Source organism: Vicugna pacos, chromosome 1 (assembly GCF_048564905.1).
Source record: "Vicugna pacos chromosome 1, VicPac4, whole genome shotgun sequence".
NCBI classification, from domain to species: Eukaryota; Metazoa; Chordata; class Mammalia; order Artiodactyla; family Camelidae; genus Vicugna; species Vicugna pacos.
In genome coordinates this window covers 21,248,607-21,262,993 of record NC_132987.1, presented here as the reverse complement: position 1 = coordinate 21,262,993, position 14,387 = coordinate 21,248,607, and the positions used below count along the sequence as shown (strand labels likewise).

Below are 14,387 nucleotides of genomic sequence, written 5' to 3'. Positions count from 1 at the left end.
GAGGTCATCACTGCTCTGAATGCAGATGATTGGGTATGTGGCATTAAGCAACTTCTGGGGTTTCTAGTCCATTATAAGTAGAGTACAAAATGTATTCTGGATGGTTATGAGTGGAAAGGCCTTACTCATGAGTTAAGTTTAGCTCCTGCAGAGAAGGTAGTGGATTTGGTTTGCTTCTTTGCTTCTTTGTATTTGATTTGTTTGGTTTTTACTTTTGTGAGGTGCTTTGGGATGTGGAGAGGGGACGGGTTGAATGGTCAGTTTTTGTGAGTAGCGTTGCCTTGGGTGCCAGGTGACACGGTGTGATGCAGAGTTGGGAGGCAACTTGTCATTGTCCCCACAGAACATCAAGAATTAGCATCCTTGAAATGGTAGAGGCTTCCTCTTCATCAGCCTGTTCAGGGGACTTGGAGGGCACATCCATCAACAAGAAAATTTTGTTTATCCATTATTTGTGAATGGACACTTTTTTGGGGGCAATTTTGAATACTGCTGTGACCATTGGTGTACAAGTGTCTGAGTCCCTGCTTTGAATCCCTTTGTGTCTATGCCTAGGAGTGGAATTGCTGGACCACGTGGTACTTCTATGTTTAGCGTTTTGAGGAGCCACCAAAATGTTTTACAGTAATAAGAGAGGAAAGACATGTGAACATTACCGCTAGGGAGCCAGACGGCTTTGTGAGCCTGTGCAGGCATCCCTTGGAGATGCTCCAAAACGACTGAAATTTTAGGGGGGATTCTGGCACAGTCATCAAGCCTTAGGAACTTGTACCATTGTCCATTGCCCTTCAGAGATTACAGCTAAGCATGTGTTATTTGGAGATACATCTGTGTGGTAGAAAAAAAATTTTTTAGAGTAAGGGAATCATCAGGAGCCAGGCAGCTACTTTAAGAGTTAGCTGCCCAATATACTTGTTTTTATCATTGTGAGTTATAATTTTAGTGAACTTGATCTATTGTTCTCCATAAATCTTATATACATTTATTTATTCCCATAAATCTTAGCAAGGTGTATATTGTTTCAGTGTTCTCTATAAATCTTAGCTGTATCCATCTGAAAATAATGAAACTACATTTCTCAACATAGAAATAAATCATAGAATTATTAAGTCAGAAAAGAGTTATCAGACAGCATTCCTATCTGTCTATCCCCCAGTGCAGGCTGGAATCTACTGCCTCTGTGTTCCTGTAGCATCTGGGGAGTATCTTTATTGCAGCGCTGATCACTGACCATCTGCATCCTTTACTAACTGTAAAGCTCTTGAGGACAAGACCCTTATTTTAGTTGTCTGTTTTCCAAGTAGTTAATAGAGTGCTTGGCACAGGCAGTAGTAGTTGAAAGAAAGAATGGACATATAAATAAGTGAATGAATGAATAGGTCAATTACTGCACCTGCTTTTAGGCAGAACAACACGGAAGCCATAGATCTCTGCAGAAGAGTATCTGTTTATTGCCAGAGATCTCTGGGGAAGGCAACTTGCTCTGAAAATGTTCATAGTCTGTAGAATGATGTCGTTGAAAGAGAGGCTCTCTTCCTGTGTGCTGCCCAGCTGCGCTTCTCGTTGTGTTCCGCGTGTGTGCTGTCTGCAGCTCCCCCACCCGGTTTGTGCATCATCAGTCACTGTATGGTTGCCTTGGGTGACCACCAGTCCCTCAGCATATCTACTTCAGTGACATGAACTAAACAACACACCCTTTGGATTTAATGTTGGTTTCTGAATATTTACTTTCCAGTATGGGTGAATATTTCTTAGCAGCATCACGGACTGAAGGTCTTCTTATTGTGGCTTCTGTATTGACATCCCAGGGCACAGTTAGTTACAGTATAAATGCACATTACACTTCGCGTATGTGCAAGAGTCCAATGCCGCATTATTAATGTTGACTTTGATAGCTGCTAATTTTGTGTATAAAACCATATGGGGTTGGAATTTGTAAATAGTTAAATAGAGAAATAGATGAACAGTTAATGTAAGTTACGAGTGTATTCTGTTAGCTATTTAGCTTTGGGAAAAACACTTTCTTTTAAAGCCATCAAATCCTTATAAAAAGTGACAAAAGACTGAATGAAAGAGATTAGATTATAGCATAATTCTAACATTTGTAGAATTATTTGATGAATGGGCATTTATAACATTAAGTCACCTCCCCTAAAGTATTATGTTTAAGTTTAAATATTTCATTCCATTTAAGTCGTAAATCTTTTGGAAAAAAGCCACTTGGGGGGAATTCTTCACATCTCGTGAGGATGAATGAACTGTAAAATCATCATTCTGTTGATGATTATACCTGCCTCTGGCTGAATAGTGATTTTCACACTTACCCCAGTGATCCTGGAAACCTTTATGAGGGAAACAGACACGGTAGCTTCTGTGGCAGAGCCAGGCCAATAAGAGGCAAGATTTTTCTTTCCACTTGGTGTTATTTTGTGGACTGTGATGAAGACCAAAGCAGGACCAGTAGGAGATGTACATATACACACAAGCCTGTGTACAAACACATGCATATAAATACGTACCCATGTATGCATATACACGTGTATATATGTACATGCATAAAGAGATTTGTTTCAAGGAATTGGCTTATGTGATTGTGGCAGCTGGCCAGTCCAAAACTCGTAGGGCTAGTGGGTAGACTGGCCAGGAACTGGTGCTGCAGTCTTGAGGCAGAATTCCTTCTTCCTTAGGGAAACCTTGATTTTGCTGTTAAAGCCATTCGGTTGATTGGACGAGGCCCACTCCCAGTAATCAAGATAGTCTTCTTTACTTACGGTGAGCTGATTGCAGGTGTTAACACAGCCATGAAATACCTTCACAGCAACCCTAGGTTAGTGTTTGAATCACTGGGTTCTGCAGCTCAGCCGAGGTGACAGGTGAAACTAACCATCCAGCACCACTGCAGGGTTTTGGGCAAGTAGTGACGTAACGTGACTTGAGTTTGTAAAGGATCACCCTGGAGGCTGTGTTGAGAATAGAACATGGGGTGCAGGGACCGACGTGGGGAGACTAGTTAGGAGGCTGTTCCTGTAATTCAGCTGGGAGATGATGATGGCTTGGACCAGCGTGGGCGCCACGGAGGGGGTGAGGCATGGTCAGTTTCTGTATACTTTAGAATAGAGCCAATAAGAATTACTGATGGACAGAATGTGGGGTGGAAGAGAAAGAGGGGAGCCAAGGATGACTTCCAAGTCACTGGTCTGAGCACACTGGGAGGATGGAAGTGAGAGCAACTGTGACAGGGAAGGTCAGGTGGAGCAGATTTGCCGGGGGTGATCAGGGGTTCTGTTTCAACATGTTAAGCTGGGGTGTACATCAGACCCCACAACAAGATGTCATTCCAAATACTGCGTAACCAGCAGAGAGAACAGGAGGCAGGTAACATTTGCTTTGTATTCTTGAATCTGTGCTTCAGGAAAAGTTACAAAAATGCAAACGTGATCAGATGGCAACCAGTGAGCCCTGTCTTTAAAGCGTGCGGTTCCAGGACCTGGCTGCAGGAAATGGCTCTTAGGTGTGCTGGCCGCTGAAGATAAAGGTGCTCATGAAAGTTTTTGAAATGAAGAAGGATATACAGTAAAAAAAAAAAAAAAAAAAAAAAAGAGAACGCTTCCCTTCACTGATAATGTCAATAAAGCCATTTTCTCTACTTCAAATGACCTGCTCTGGTGTATTACAGCAATAAATCTTATTTCTTGCCCAGCCTAAACCTATTATTCAGAGCCTACCATCACTATTTTACATTGAAAATAAGACGTTGGAATCTTTTGAGACTGAACTGGTACAGAGGGCTTGGTTGCTGAGAGTTTGGCATATTCCCAACACTGGAGGTTTTTCTTCACTTTTCAACAATTTATTGTTGGGCCTGTTTTCAAGCCGTGCTCAAATGCTGCAGCAGAATGTGAAAAAATGCTTTCTAGAGCTAAACTGGGGGGGGAGGGTTGCAGGGGGGGAAGTAATTAGGTTTTCTTCCTTTAAATTTTTTTTGTGAAGGCACTGGGGAATGAACCCAGGACCTCATGCATGCTAAGCATGTGCTCCACCACTGAGCTATACCCTCCCCACTCTAGAGCTAAATGTTATCTGAGACAGAATCAGGAACCCGTGCACTGTTCCTGCCCAAATTGAAACAGTCAGCTTTCTAGGTCTTGAGTGTGATAGGTCCATCAGCCTAACATTTTACAGAATTTTACCCTTTATAATGAGCAATCACTCCATTACTCTGAGTCCTAATTTGATTTGACTCTCCGGAACAGCCTGACAAAGCCAGCAAACACATTCTTGACATCCTGTTATTCTCAGGAGTTTCTGACTTTTAGAGACAAGAATTAAAAAATAAAGCTGACTGCCTTTGGGACTGTTACCAGATGTATCGGTGCACTTTAGAATCAGCCCTCTTGTTTATGTGAAAATAGTGTTAATTGTAAGACAGTACATTAATTTAATTTTAGACTTAAAAACAGGCCTAAAGTTGTCGAACTGTGTATATTCCCAGTATCCATTAAATGGTCCTTGGAGGCTGAAAGTTTGAGAAACATGATCTGAGACAATGTTCTCAGAAGCTGCTGAACCCAAGGTCATGTGCCAGATGGACAGTGAGGCCAAACAAATTGAAACATTGGAGTCTGGAGCAGAGAAAGTTTTATGGCCGGGCCAAGCAGGGAGAGTGGGTGGCTTGTGCTCAAAAACTCTGAACTCCCCGATGGTCTTGGCGGAGGGAAGTTTTTATAGGCAAAATTTGGAGTGAGGGCTGCAGGATGCGTGACTTTCTTCTGATTGTTTGGTGGTGAGGTAACAGGGTGTTGTCCCAGGAATCTTGCACTCAGCCTGAAGCTGCCATCCTTGACCTGGGTGGGGGCCTTCTTTGGGCAGAAGAACTCAAAGATATTGTTGTGTCTATTCCTTGAGGAGGAACCAGGACCCTGCTTTAGTTGCTGCACTATTGTTTCTTGACTGTTCCTCCCTTGTTTCTGCATCCTCTCCCCTGATGAGCAGCTGTTCGAATCTGCCCTTTGGAACTCGGGGAAGGTCTAGGAGGCTGAAGCCTATTTTCTGCAAACCAGAAACGGACACAGAAAGTATGTGTATGGGAGTGGGGAAAGGGGGTGCACACAGGGTCCTGCTCAGTTTCAAAGCCATAGTTACCTCTGACCTTTTCTTAGAGTCTAACAATGTGACCTGACACATGGTACATTGTTGATAAATATTTGATAAATTTATTGAAAAAAATTGGATAGCCTTCCTGGGAGAAACAAAAGAAGTAACATCGTTTCCTTGTGTTTTTTCCCCTGCCCTTGAGGAACTTACATTCATTTGGCAAGAGTTTACAGCCGTTGTGTTCCTGTGTTTTACTGACGAGTTATTATCAATACGTTCTGCTGCAGTTTTCTCACACAGTATATTTCTGAGCAGAAACCAAGAACCATAAGTCACAACCCTCCGCAACAATTCAGCTTTAGCTCTCTTGGGAAACTATCAAATTAACCACTGATATTTTCTAGTTTTATTTATATACAGAATGGCTGTTATTTCAGATTAAGAGTACAGTTGGTGTTAATGTCACTGAGCCAAACTTGGTTCCGCTTGCCTGCCCACTCTGCAGCAAAGCTAATATACTGACTCCCTGGTTGTGGTGAAGGAAAGTACAGTGTTTATTTGCAAGGCGCCAAGCAAGGAGAATTGGCAGCTTATGCTCAAAAGACCCAAACTCCTTGGTGGCTTTCTGGGAAGGGTTTTTAAAGGCAACATTTGGGTTGAGGATTGCAGCTCATGGACTTTCTTCTGATTGGTTGGTGGTGTGGTAACAGGGTGATGTTTTGAGGATATTAAACATCAACCTTCCGGTTCCAGCCAGTCTGGGTTCTGAGTGCTTGTGGTCAGCATGGAGGCACCATCTTCCATTACGGTGTGGGTCTTACTTTCTGCAGAACAACCCAAAGATGTGCATCACATTGTTACGTATATCCCTCGAGGAGGAACAAGGACTCTGTTTTATCATTGAACTACTGTACAAGCTATCTTGCTTAACTGCTTTTCCTTTGTTTCTTAATTTTTTTTTAACTTCTCTAATTAGTAAATGCTTAGTCTGCTCTTTGGAACTCAGGGAAGACCTCTAGGAGACTAAAGCCTTTTTCTACAAACAAGAAATAGGGGACATGGAGATGCTTTTGTACCCAGGAGGGCTCACAGGGTCCTGCTTGATTTCAGTCCCCCCTTTTCTTTGATACTCTTTGATCCTGAGGGGAACAGGGGTGGGACAAGAAAGGGAGTAAAGTTTTGGATAGAGAGATTAATTATAAACTCGGCAGGGGAACCCAGTTTTAGGGAGACTGGGTTTCATTAACAAGACAGGATAAGTTGGATGTGGCATGTAATAAATTGTGGGATTTTTATAATCGACAACAGGGTGACTGACTATGTTTAAACTTTATAGCAGTTTGTTATACAGATTCATATCAATTTCAAACTTTTTTCTAAATAGCAGATTTAAAGTTTGCACAGTGTTGTGGATGGCAGTGTCATGATAGATAACACTTGTAATTTTAGCCAACATTTATTGGGCGTTAAGTAAGCTTGGCAAGCACTTTCCTAGTTGATAGACATATGTTTGTACCACCTGCATGGCATTGTGTGTATCTGCTTGCTTTGGTTAGTTTTTTTTTTTTCTGGTATATTTACAGAGTGAAATGTACAAAATTAAAATTTATATTTTAATGTATTTGACAAATGCATACACCTGTGTAACTGACGCCTCTGTCAAGATGAATATTTCCAGCATCCAGAACATTCCCTCTTGCTCCTTCCTGGCCAGTTCCACATCCCTCCATGGTACAAGCACCACAGATTAGTTTTGTCTGTTCTAGAACTTCATTAAAATAGAATAATTTGGAATGTATTCCTTTTTCTTCTTCAGAGTTGACTCAGCTTAATGTTTTTGGATTTATCCATATTGTGTCAGTAGTTTGTTCCTTTTATTGCTAAGTATTGTTCCATTGTATGAACACACCACAATTCGTTCATCCATTCTCCTGCTGAAGGACATTTGGGCTGTTATGAATAAAGCTGCTGTGAGCCTTCTCGCATGAGGCGTTTCAGTGCATACGTGTTTTCTTTTCTCTTGCCTAGCTACCCAGGGGTAGGGCTGCCCTGTCGTGGGACAGGTATATGTTTAACTTTATATGAAACTACCAGATCAGTTTCCAAAGTGGTGGTCCCTTTACACTCCCACCAGCAATGGTAGAAAGTTCTGTTTGCGCCAACATTCTGGCATTTGATACCATCATCAATCTTTCTAATTTAAGCTATTCCACAGGATGTATAGTAATGTCTCACTGTGATTTTAGTTTGCATTTCCTCGATGACTAATGAGGTTGAACTCTTTTCATGTGCACATTGGTCTTTCTTTGTAAAGTGTCTGCTCAAGTCTTGTGTCCATGTTTCTTACCAGATTGTTTGTCTCTTTCAAGTTGTGGGAGTTCTTTATTTATTCTGAATAAAATTCTTTATTAGGTATATGTATTGCAAGTATTTTCTTATCATCTGTTGTTTGTCTACTCATTTTATGAGTTTCTTTTTTTCCTTTTGATGGCCAGAAATTGAAAAATATTTGAAGTCCAATTTATCAGTAAAAAGTCTTGAAGTTAGTCCTTTCTTGCTAACTGGGATTGTAAAGATATTTTTCTATATTTTCTTCTAGAAGTTTTATAGGTTTAGCTTTTATGTATGTCTGTGAACCATTTCAAGCTAATTTGTGTATGATGGGAGGTGGGAGTCAAGATTCATATTCTTCTGTGGATTTCTAGTTTTTCCAACATCTTTTTTGGAAAAGACTGTCCTTTTACCCATTGAAGTTCTTTGACACCTTTGCCAAAAATTGATTCACCTTGTAAGCATGTGTCTTTTTCTGGACACTCTGTCCTATTCCATTGATCTGTTTCCCTATCCTGATTGTTTTTCTGTTGCTCACAGGAGTCTTTTGGACATGATTATTATGGTGATACCAAACAACAAATTAAGTGAACTCCATTTTTTTAAAGGGAAAAATAAGCCTTAGGTTAGATGGTCTTCACATTTCTGTATCTCCTCTTTTTCCCCAGTAACACAAATTATTCTAAGCGCTCCAAACTTGGTTTTTGCTAATATATTTATATCATGGGTTAATGTTGATTACATAATATTAGTATTTGTAGTTATTTCTAAAATTTCCCCATGTGTTTAATTGTTGCTTTTTTTCATACCTCCTCTGGAAAGCAGTGAGGGGACTTCCATCCTTCACAGGGTGTTGTTTCTTTCTATACTCTGCAGAAATTGTTGCTGATTGTTCCTACCAAAGCATTCTTTAAGTGGTGCTGTTTTCAGCTCATTGTTATTTTGTGTAGAATAACTTCATCAAACAAAGTTGCTAGGGGCGCCTTGCCCCTCCCTCTTGGCATAAAATGGATGTATGAAACCAGATTTTGCAGTGTGACTCAAATGCTCATCTTTATTACAAATTAAGTTTTGATGCTTTTCTTTCCGTTTGTAACTAGAAAGTGATTTAGGGTGGACAATTTAAAACAACAGGCAAAAGATCTGAATAGACATTTCACCAAAGAAGATACTTGAATGGCCAACAAGCACGTGAAGAGATAGATGTTCAGCATCATTAGTCTTTAGGGAAATGCAGCCCAAACCACAGTGTTACCACTTCACATCCACTAGGATGACTATAATTGAAAAACAGATAATAAAAAATGTTGTTGAGAATGTGGAGAAATTGGAACTCTTGTACACTGATGGCAGGAATATGAAGTAGTGTAGTAACTTTAGAAAACAGATTCTTCTAAAATTAAACATTGACTATATGACCTAGCAGTTGCATGACTCTTAGGTGCATGAAAAATGAAAACACACGTCCACATGAAAGTTTGCACAAAGATGTTTATAAAAGCGTTATTAATTATAGCCAAAAAGTAGATACATCCCAAGTATCCATCTACTGATGGATGGATAAATAATAAGAGGTATATCATACAATGGACTACTGCTTATCCATAAAAAGGAGTGAAGTACTAATTCATGCTACAACATGGAAGAACTTCAAAGACACTATGCTAAGTGAAAGAATGCAGATGCAAAAGACCACACATTGTATGATTCCATTTATATGAAATACCCAGAAAAAGAAAATCTATTGAAACAGAAAGTAGATTGGTGGTTGTGTGAGGCTGGGCATGGGAGTGGGGAATGACTGAGTGGGCGTGAGGAATCTTTTTGGAGTGATGGACATGTTTGAAAATTGGACTGTGTTGATGGCTGCCCAACTCTAAACATTTACTAAAAATCATTGAAATGTACAATGAATGAGTTGTGGAGTTTGTAAATTTTACCTCAGTGAATTTTGTTTTTAAGTGTTTTAGGATTGAAACATTCTGGCCTGAATGGAGTCAGAGATATCAAGGAAACACCAAGACCCTACCTGGGAACATGGCCAAGCTGGGGATGATAAAAGGAGAACTGCTGTGTCTGGCACTGTAGGACTTTAGTTTGAAGAGTCATTTTCTTGAATTAAAAACCCACAGAATAACACATCAGCCGTCATTTTATAGGCAGCCAAGGGCTTTGAGGAAAGGGTATCTGGTGAAATGTGGGTTTTCTCATTTTATGAATAATCCCAAGGTTTGCAATTGAAGAAATAAGAACAGACAGTGGATGCCGTGGAGGAGTGCCAGGCCATGTTTGAATGTAATTGAGACAGGAAGGAAGGTGGCAGAGCACAACCACTGAGGCCAGGGCATAAACTGATTAGAACCAACGCCACCCAAGATGGCAGAAGATTTGATTTCCAAGGGACCTTGAGCCTCATTATAGGCTCATTGTAATACATAAGCATGCTAAATGACACACTCGCAGGCACCATGACTGTTCCCAGGCTGACCATAAAAGGCTAAAAAGTAGACAGGGCTCAATTCCTGGAAATCCCTGCCCCTTTCCCCAAATAGTTGGAGTAATCCTCCCACTTGTGACCGTATGAAGTTACCCAGCCCATAAAAACTAGCCACCCCTGCACCCCAGGGCCACTCTCACTGTCCGAGACCACTCCATCTCCTGGGGCCTCTCTGGCCCTCTGAGATGGCCCACACTTTGTGGAGTGTGTACCTTCCTGAATAAATCTTTCACTCTACTGTGGCTCGCTCTTGAATTCTTTCCTGCGTGAAGCCAAGGACCCTCACTTAGAGTGACAAGGCCATCCTGTCACACCCCATTTTCTAGCAACATAAGTACCTGTACCCTGCCGTAACTTTTCAAGCCACCTGTGCCAGTCATACACAGTCTGGACTAGTGAGTTTGTTTTAAGCCTCTCTCCGCTTTTCTTCTTCCCATCCACTAGTGCCTTCTTTTTATGATTTTTTCCTAAATGTGCTGTTGTCACAGAACATTTCATTTAAATGTCACACCATATGAGCAAAATGATTCGATGTCTTTTCTCCTGCTGACTGAACTCTCTTCTGGGAATCCTGGGCTTTTTTACTTAAATAGCATGTCAGTTTATCCATTTTTCTTTTGGCTTTAATTTCATTTATGTTTTTCGAAAAGCTTTCTTGGGGGATAGGGGTCCGAGTGGAGGAGAATTTATAAGCAGAGTTAGCTAGGAGGTTGGCAAGCTTGGAGATACGGTCGTGGAAATAATGGAGGTGCCGCCTCTGTTTACGCTGCTAACCACCGTCCCAAGGACGATGTGCCCTTTGGGTTGTGGCTTCTGGCATCTCTGAGTCCCTCACACACCCTGTTTCTCTCTTGCTCTCTCCTTGTGGCTTCACATTTGTGAGACATCTGGCTAGAGTAAGAGTCATCTGTGGCCTCAGACTGTTTTCTCTTGTAAAACTTTTCCATGCCCTCTTTCTTGAGAGAACCACACCTTTTTTTTTTTTTTTGGAAGAGGGAGGGTAATTAGGTTTATTTATTTACCTATTTAATGGAGGTACTGGGGATTGAACCCAGGACCTCATACACACTAGGCATGCACTCTAGCACTGAGCTATACCGCCGTCCCAGAACTACACCTTTTAAAACCGTTTTCCTCCCTCAAACTGTCTTTCCAACTGCCTTTTGATACTGAAACATATACCTCTAAACTTGTCATACTCGAAAGTGAACTTATTTTACACCCTCTTTCCCTCCCCCTCTTTCCTCTACAACAAAATAACACAAAAGCTTTCTCCTTCTCACTGCCTTTCTAATGTGGATGGTGCCCGTGGGGACTGAAGCCTCCAGATCACCTTTCATGACTTTCCTCTTCCCTGTCCCCTTCTCTCTTGTCTCCACCACCTTACGTGAACCCAGCTTTCCTATGCAGATGCTCACTGTGAAATGAAAACAACGAGCTGTCGGGTTTTCTGCCTACCAGATGGACGGGTATTGACAATACCAGTGGAGTTAAGGGTGTGAAACTGGGAACATGAATTAACTCAGCTTTTTTGGGATGTATTGTATAATGATCTAAAATGCCCATACTCCTTGACTCAGCAAATCCACTTCTAAGAATTCATTCTACAGAAATATTCTGTTAAACACAGAACGATTTATATAATTGTGATCATTATAGCTTCATTTACAGTAATGAAGAATTAGAACATACTAAAGGCAGAAAAATATGTGATTGTTTCTGTAAATTATGGTACCAGCATACATTAGCATAAAAAAGCCATTGGGAAGGGTGATACAGCTGTCTTTCAGTTCTTTTGAGTCTTCCATGGCATTGAGCATAATTCTTGGTATTTGATAAGTGCCTAATAGAATCTGGCTTCTGTTTTTCAAATGTACTCTTGCATGTAATTTTATAATGGTATACATAACATACTCTTACAAATAACCTTAGAATATAGTGTCATATCATTCTTACTACTTCTTAATAAAAATCACCTTAGTGACTTCTGGTTAAGCATGGTAGATTAAACACATGGGTTTATCTCTGCCACCTCTCAAGACCCCACCAAAATTACAGTAAGGAAATTTAAAAGTGTAAACCCACAAAGACAAAGGGAACTGAAATGGAAGGAACAGTAGATGAGATACCAACACAATTTTGGAAGGTAAGAAAGCAGATGGTCAGTGGTAACTGAATTAGCAAAGGAGAGAGAATGAAATCATGTCAGCTGGAGCAGGTGGGGAGCAGTGCCACCCAGAAGCAAGCTGATTTGTGCCACAGAATCCCTGAAAGGCTTAGAAATTGGGGGCACCAGGTTTCTTGGATGAAGCAGAGCAGGGGTTAAAAACTGGAGTTACATTTGAAAGCCTTTTAAGAGCCACTAACCTCCAAGGGTCCCTCCTCCATTCCAAGCAGCAAGGGGGCTGCCTCCCTTCCCTGTTGCTCCACCCCCACTGCCATCATGGCAGGGCTTCTGCTCTGGAACCAGAGGGCTTCTGGACTTGAGAACTGCAGGTCCAGCAGAAGGGACCAGGCCAAGGTGTGGCACTGAAAACTGGGTAATTAAAGTCTACATATTGCATGGGGAAGCCTTCCCAATCCGCCTTCCCCCTGCTCCTGTGCAAGCTGCAGCAAGGTCTTTACCCCTCGGGTAAGTCACTGAAGGATCTTAGAGAAAATGAACAGCCCCGAGGAAGGACCTCCAGACTGACTTTTGGAGGGCGCAACAAAAAAGCCAGTCTGTCCCCAGTTACGCTGTGGTGACAAGCCCTGCCACAGACCTTCCAGTCAGCCTTGCCTCAGCTCTGAATATGAGTAGACCGTCAAGGGTTCCCAGACATTTGAAGGAACCCCCTTACATGAATGAGTGCACCCCCAAACAGACAGAAACCAGAAACTCTCAGGAAACAGAGACAGTGCAGATGGTAGAAGAAAATTCCAAAATGTGCATGTGTATATTTACATATTTTTAAAATATGTGTGTATGTATATATATACATAGTGGTGGTACCTGAGGATTGCATCCAGGACCTCATGCATGCTAAGCTCTACCACTGAGTTATACATCCCCCCACCCCGAAAATTTCAAAATGAATGTTGTTATCCTCAGAGAGATCAAAAAAGATGTTGTTTTTTTAAAAAAGGATATTGTTCATGTAAAATAAAACCAAGATGCTAAAAAAAAGAAAATAATAAGGTAAGAAAAACACTCCTGGAAATTACTAACTTGATAGAAATGAAAAAATTGAGAAGGACCGTGAGATAAATTTGAAGAAGACACTCAGAAAATAGAACAAAGGAGAAGAGAGAGAATATTGGAGGAAAAAGATAAGAAAATTAGAGGACCAAGGAAGCCCTGATGTGACCAAGGAGAGTTCTAGAAAAAGAGAACAGAGAATATGAAGGGGAAGGAATTATCAAAGAAATCATATTCAGTACAATGAATAGAAAAAGACAAACACCAAGGCACATCTTTGTTAAACTTAGACAAGAAAGCTTCTGGAGGCAGGGAAATTACATAGAAAGGGAAAAAGAACATTAGCCTATTGGAAGCGAGAAGGCAGTGGAACAATGCCTTTAAAATTCTAATGAAATTTCTTTTTAAGCTACAATTCTATACCCTGCCAAACTGGCAGACAAACGTGAGCACAGGATAAAGGTGTTTTTAAGAAATGTAAGATCTGAAACTTAATATCTCTGAACACTCGTTGTAAGAAAACTACAAGAGGATGAGCTCCAGAAAAATGAGGGAATAAAGCAAGCAAGAAAAAAGATACAGGAGCCCCATGGGGATTTTCTAAGTTGATGGTGAAGCAGAGTCGCAGCCTACCAGCTGTGCAGCAGGCCTTGAGAGTGGCCAGGCCAGACTGGAGAGAGAGAGGGCAGAGGGGTAGAGGGCCCCAGAATCAATGTTTCCAAGAAGAAAATGGAACTGATAGGCCATTATTCAGAGGGGTTTTAGTGCCAGGCAAATGGAAGACAAAGGAAACTTAAAGAACAAGGCAATTTATTTGCCCTAGGGAAGACATAAAACTGTGCAAGAAATGGAACTTGTTCAACAGTGAGCAATATTTATGTGGTCATAGTAATGGAAATCCTGAATATTGATTTAATCAGAATTTTGGTGGAGGAACAGAGGCAATAATAGTGAGCAGAGAGATAAAGTTTTAAAAGGATAAATCAAGGTGCAGAAGCACAAGCATTTTATTAAGAAGCATTTTATTAAATGCCAGATGAAACAGTAAGTTGGTTGTCCCTAAGAGGCGGGAATCAGGGATAAGAAGAAAGACAGGACTTTATTTTCCATTAAAACCTTGTGGTGCTATTTTAAATGATAAACTATGGAACTGAACTTTGGGGATAAAAGAATTAGGTTCAAAAGCAATTTTTGTTCTTTCTGTAACAACCTAAGGCGGCCATGTGAACCCTGCTTCTTACTCCTGCAGGAGAACATTGGATGCTCACATTTGCATCTGTTCTGCTT

General features: G+C 41.0%; 1 protein-coding gene and 1 long non-coding RNA gene across 4 annotated transcripts in view; both read left to right on the top strand.

Moving 5' to 3' along the window:
- PCOLCE2 (procollagen C-endopeptidase enhancer 2) overlaps window positions 1-14,387 on the top strand; it is a 65,074-nt gene that overhangs the window by 13,883 nt on the left and 36,804 nt on the right. The window lies entirely within an intron of this gene.
- LOC140695685 (uncharacterized) lies at window positions 78-3,653 on the top strand. 3 transcript variants are annotated; one of them, XR_012071476.1, is made up of 3 exons: window positions 92-156; window positions 2,688-2,772; window positions 3,413-3,653. It is a non-coding gene; the product is annotated as an uncharacterized lncRNA (long non-coding RNA). The 3 variants fall into 3 exon arrangements; XR_012071471.1 differs by lacking the exon at window positions 92-156 and adding an exon at window positions 2,209-2,397; XR_012071477.1 differs by lacking the exon at window positions 2,688-2,772 and having other exon boundaries at window positions 78-156.